We start from the raw sequence: 6,092 nt of genomic DNA, 5'->3' as shown, positions 1-6,092 counted from the left end.
TACGCAATTAATATCACCCCCCAAAATAATTCTATCACTGTCAATATCAATAAAATTTGAAATGATATTATTTAAATCTCTAAAGAATGTGCTTCTCATTTTGCTATTATTTGGGGCATATACATTAATGAACGCAAAAATCTTATTATTAATTTCTGTTTTAATAATTATATATCTCCCATTTTTACCTACACTTTGCTTTATCACTTTATAATTGAAACCTTTTCTGAATAAAATCGACACGCCTGCACTAGTCGAGTTATTAATACTATGTACACAATCACCTTTCCAAATCGATTTGAATTTTTTAAATAAATCTTGTGTAAGATGTGTTTCCTGTAACAGTACCACATCCGTTTTTTGATCTTTACACCATTTTTCAATTTGTAATTGCTTGGTATTATCACGCAAACCTCGTATATTTAACGAGATACAATGAAAATTTGAATTAAACATTGATCGGTTTATTTAAAGAACCATTGGTAATTATACATACACACATTAATACCAGTATTAAAGGAAAATAGCGAAAGTAGCATGCACAACTATTATAGTATAACACTCTCACTTTTCTATAGTTACTTGTTTTTTACTTTTACCGGATTTTCTTCTTCTCTTTGAGCCTGGCAAGGTAGGAGAGATGTTTTCCTCGTCATCCTTTTGTTCGTTGGTGTTAATCACTTTTCCCTTTACCTTCTTCTCGCTGGTTGAGGCTTGTTTAAGGAAGTCCGTGATCTTGCCTTGCTTCTCTTGAAGTTCATGCCTTTCACTTTCTTCCTTGTCTTCCTCTTCACTGCCTGTACTTTCCTCCGAGCTTGAAACTTCTTCATTAATAATTTCTTTGTTTTCATGTGTGTTAGCATCTTTCGTATTGTTCTTAACGATGACACGTTCCCACATATCTTGAATTAGTTGTTCTCCAGAGTCGTTAAGTAATAACTTTTCCGCACTGCACTCATCTTTTCTATGCCCTTCTAATCCACATGCCATGCATACGATGTTATTTGAACATTTGGATGCATTATGACCGATCTTTAAACACCTTGAGCATTTGATCCTTTCATCTGTTTGCCCATTGTGGAAGAGCCTAACTTTAAAGTCATTTATGCTCAGGAATCTTGGTAATGGTGCTTGTAATTTGTCAACGTAAAACAACGTCAACGTCAGAAAACTTATTGAATATTTGACACGAAGATCCGCCGCCTTGGGGAAGCGTTTTATCGTAGTAATACTGGCCTAACCACGTGAAACCTGTGAGGTGATATTGAGTGGGATGTAAATGTATTAGTCTGTATGCGTCACTGGTGTCCGTCTTGGCCATGAATGCCGGGTGATTGTGTATGTCAATTATGTCTATTGCGTTGGCAATTGTTTCGTAATGAACTGTTATGCAAAACCCAGGGATGTTGTGATTGACAGCGTTTGAGTCGTAGGGATAGGAGAGGTTGTGGAGGATACGACATTTTTCAGGTACGGAATTTCCGGAAGGTTGTTGATGATAGCTTGGGAGTTAGTTGCTGTAAAAGCAGCCCCATGTAAGGTAGAAGCCATGAGCGAAACATAGGGTTAAGTAAGCGTGGTGTTTGTAACCAGATAGGAGTGCGCTTATTCTAGTGGGAATTATTGGGATCCCGAGCACTGAAAAACGAGTGGCGATACTGACAGTTTGTCTGGACACATCTATTGAATCTGTTATGGAAGGAGAAGCCGAGTGGACGCTCCACGGTTGGATGGGTTAGAGGTTTATGGTTAGCTCGTTGCGTCTAGTTTATGCAGGAGGTCGGCTCGAACCGATGACCAAGAGCAAAGTGTGTACTCAGTAGCCATTCGAAATTATCAGTCGTAAAAGTACCATTAATTTGGATGACTGCGCATGAGGTATTTAATATACTTAAAATAATTAAGATGTCCTGCGTATATTTACTTAAATAAAATTGTGGCAAAGTCGTGAAAGGCCTAGTGCCAGTTGTGTTCGTTTGAGATGCGGCATTTGGGCTTAGGCACAAGTTCAAAGGTACCAGTGAACGTTAGCGTCAAAGCTTCCGCTGCGCTGTTGAAGTCGAGCAGATTGTGCAGCTCGATGAATTTGTGGGAGATTATTTTCTCTTTAAGTTTTTGACAAGGTAGGGGGTTTGAGGAAGAGAGCTGCCGGTAGGTTCGGCTTAGCGACATTAATCTCAACCACAGAAGTTACCAGGGTTTCGACGATATGCCTCATGTCCTTTAATTCTTATTTATGTCAAATTCAGGTACTGGCACAATTCTTTTTTTTTTTTTTTTTTTTTTTTTTTGGTGCCGTATTTTTTACCTCTTGTTAGTTCTTTTCCGTCCTGACATGGTGTATCTGTAAGAAAATCGTTGTGCAATTAAGACGGAAAGAAAAATGTGTGTGGACAGATATCATCAAGTTGCAGGGGAAAAGGGCCCTGCAACCATGTTAAAGGAGGGAAAAAAAAAAGATTGGAGACAAAAGTCAGCATTGGGGTAGAGAATGAAACCAGCATGAGTCATTTAAAGAAATGCTGTACTTAGAGGAGGGTGATAAGACACCACCGCCGTATGGGGTGATAGTAGGGGGACCAGCATGAGTCATATAACCAGCATGAGTCATATAATGAATGCTGTACTTAAGAGCATGAGTGATAAAACACCGCCGTATGTGGGGGTAGTTAATGAACCAGCATAAGTAATTATGCGGTGGTAGTAGGGAAACCAGCATGAGTCATATAATGAATGCTGTACTTAAGGGCATGAGTGATAAAAACACCGCCGTATGTGGGGGTGGGTAATGAACCAGCATAAGAAATTATGTGGTGGTAGTAGGGTTAATGAACCAGCATAAGTAATTATGTGGTGGTAATAGGGGAACCAGCATGAGTCATAATATAATGAATGAACCAGCATAAGAAATTATGTGGTGGTAGTAGTCATATAATGGTAAACCAGCATAAGAAATTATGTGGTGGTAGTAGTAATATAATGGTAAACCAGCATAAGAAATTATGTGGTGGTAGTAGTCATATAATGGTGAACCAGCATAAGAAATTATGTGGTGGTAGTAGTCATATAATGGTAAACCAGCATAAGAAATTATGTGGTGGTAGTAGTCATATAATGGTAAACCAGCATAAGAAATTATGTGGTGGTAGTAGTCATATAATGGTAAACCAGCATAAGAAATTATGTGGTGGTAGTAGTCATATAATGGTAAACCAGCATAAGAAATTATGTGGTGGTAGTAGTCATATAATGGTGAACCAGCATAAGAAATTATGTGGTGGTAGTAGTCATATAATGGTAAACCAGCATAGGAAATTATGTGGTGGTAGTAGTCATATAATGGTGAACCAGCATAAGAAATTATGTGGTGGTAGTAGTCATATAATGGTAAACCAGCATAAGAAATTATGTGGTGGTAGTAGTCATATAATGGTGAACCAGCATAAGAAATTATGTGGTGGTAGTAGTCATATAATGGTAAACCAGCATAAGAAATTATGTGGTGGTAGTATTCATATAATGGTAAACCAGCATAAGAAATTATGTGGTGGTAGTATTCATATAATGGTGAACCAGCATAAGAAATTATGTGGTGGTAGTATTCATATAATGGTGAACCAGCATAAGAAATTATGTGGTGGTAGTAGTCATATAATGGTAAACCAGCATAAGAAATTATGTGGTGGTAGTAGTCATATAATGGTGAACCAGCATAAGAAATTATGTGGTGGTAGTAGTCATATAATGGTAAACCAGCATAAGAAATTATGTGGTGGTAGTAGTTATATAATGGTGAACCAGCATAAGAAATTATGTGGTGGTAGTAGTCATATAATGGTAAACCAGCATAAGAAATTATGTGGTGGTAGTATTCATATAATGGTAAACCAGCATAAGAAATTATGTGGTGGTAGTATTCATATAATGGTGAACCAGCATAAGAAATTATGTGGTGGTAGTAGTCATATAATGGTAAACCAGCATAAGAAATTATGTGGTGGTATTATTCATATAATGGTGAACCAGCATAAGAAATTATGTGGTGGTAGTAGTGAAACCAGCATGAGTCATATAACCAGCATGAGTCATATAAAGAATGCTGTACTTAAGGGCATGAGTGATAAAACACCGCCGTATGTGGAGGTAGGTAATGAACCAGCATAAGAAATTATGTGGTGGTAGAAGGGTTAATGAACCAGCATAAGAAATTATGTGGTGGTAGTAGTGAAACCAGCATGAGTCATAAAATGGATGCTGTACTTAAGAGCATGAGTGATAAAACACCGCCGTATGTGGGGGTAGGTAATGAACCAGCATAAGAAATTATGTGGTGGTAGTAGGGAAACCAGCATGAGTCATGTAATGAATGCAGTACTTAAGAGCATGAGTAATATAATGAACCAGCATAAGAAATTATGTGGTGGTAGTAGGGAAACCAGCATGAGTCATATAATGAATGCTGTACTTAAGAGCATGAGTAATAAAGGAGTCTTAATATAATGAAGATGTACTTGGGGAACCAGCAAGAGTCATAAGATGAATGCTATACTAACTATAAACCATTCAGATTTGTGCAAAATATTTGCCAGTTTAGCGTAGCATCAAGAAAGAAAAAAAAAAAACAAGTTATTATTTATTTTTTTTGGATGTAAAACAATGGGAAAATAAGAAATGGAGTCAACAGTGTGTTGCCTGGCATTTTATTTTGTTTATTCTGTTTAATTATGTATTTATTTTCCTCTAAAATCCGGTTCCGGATTGTCCGAAGTGACGCAGTAGTAGAAACAGATAATAAGATTGTTGTTATTTAATGGCATAAGTTAGCATAAGAGGCTCCGTGCATGAAAGCAGACCTTACTTTTTAACTAGGTCATTCGATCCGAGGTCGATTATCAAAAATCTGGCTTGAATGTTGCCACTTGATTTAGGTCGTTTATCTTTAGGCCGGGCACCCCCCAAAGAACAGTATTATCATAGTGATGACTGATTCGGAAGTCAGGCAAAGGTCGATGTGAACCAAGTATGGAGTCGGACGAATTACCCAAGCCGTGATGGAAAGCGAGGCTTTCGCTCAAACCGGAAACGAATGAGTTGAGCCTAGGGCTAGGGCATAACCAGACAACATAATTACAGTAAAGTACGAAAAATCGAACAGAATGGGGGTAAGATAAGGTGTTAGATAAATTCCAGTCAAAGATATTGTGTGAGTTCACACAGCCTATAAGTGTATGAGGATAAAATGAACTGGTAAATGTAAAAGTGAAAATTATTTTACTTAGCCAAAAACTGGCGTGGTAATCTGTTGACAGCGTGAGGTGAAGAGGATGAGATGCTCACGCTGTCAAAAGATGATTGCGAGGGCGCCCCGCAATCACGTGATATTTGCCGAAGCGCTAGCTGAGGGAAATATATTTTTTCGAGAAAAGGCGATATCTGTTATATTACATAGCCAACAACAAGTTGAATATCTATTGCTGTAACGGGTGTAGCTAGGCCTCCTTTGTAATAAGCCTGCCTAGTTAGGCGTTGCATTCACCTTACCTTGCGAATATACAGGTAATTACTAATTAATGATTCCGACAAATCATCGTGAGTTCACGTCCCAGTAGATGAGTTTTGTTTATTTATCGCCAAACGCGAGTGTTCCCACACGAAAATTACACAGTCAATATCATCGCACTCGAGAATTTGCTGGATTTTATGTTTAATGACATAAATGACAGGAACACGATAATTACGCGAAAATTAATCAATATCGAGTACTCGAGGATATATACGATTTACGATCCTCGCAGCGTTAGTCATGTGATGCAGTTTCAACTAATCACGTTCACGTATTTACATAGACTATGTAATATAACAATATATAACGTAGCTCTTCATTGTTAATGTTATATCAAATAATCAATCATCAAAAATTAAAATATAAGTGTATAGCATGGTAAAAACGTAGATCTCGAGTACACCAGTACTGCAGCTAATAATACTAGGAGTGTTTAAAGTAAGTAGAAATAAATTAAAATGTTTTATTTTGTTTATTCGTTTACATTCAATGTTTATATAAATAGGTACATCGATATTACAACTTTTTA

The sequence above is a fragment of the Antedon mediterranea genome, chromosome 7 (genome assembly GCF_964355755.1).
Source record: "Antedon mediterranea chromosome 7, ecAntMedi1.1, whole genome shotgun sequence".
In the NCBI taxonomy this organism is placed as follows: Eukaryota; Metazoa; Echinodermata; class Crinoidea; order Comatulida; family Antedonidae; genus Antedon; species Antedon mediterranea.
The sequence above is the reverse complement of the archived record's forward strand: the minus strand, read 5'-3'. Positions refer to the sequence as shown.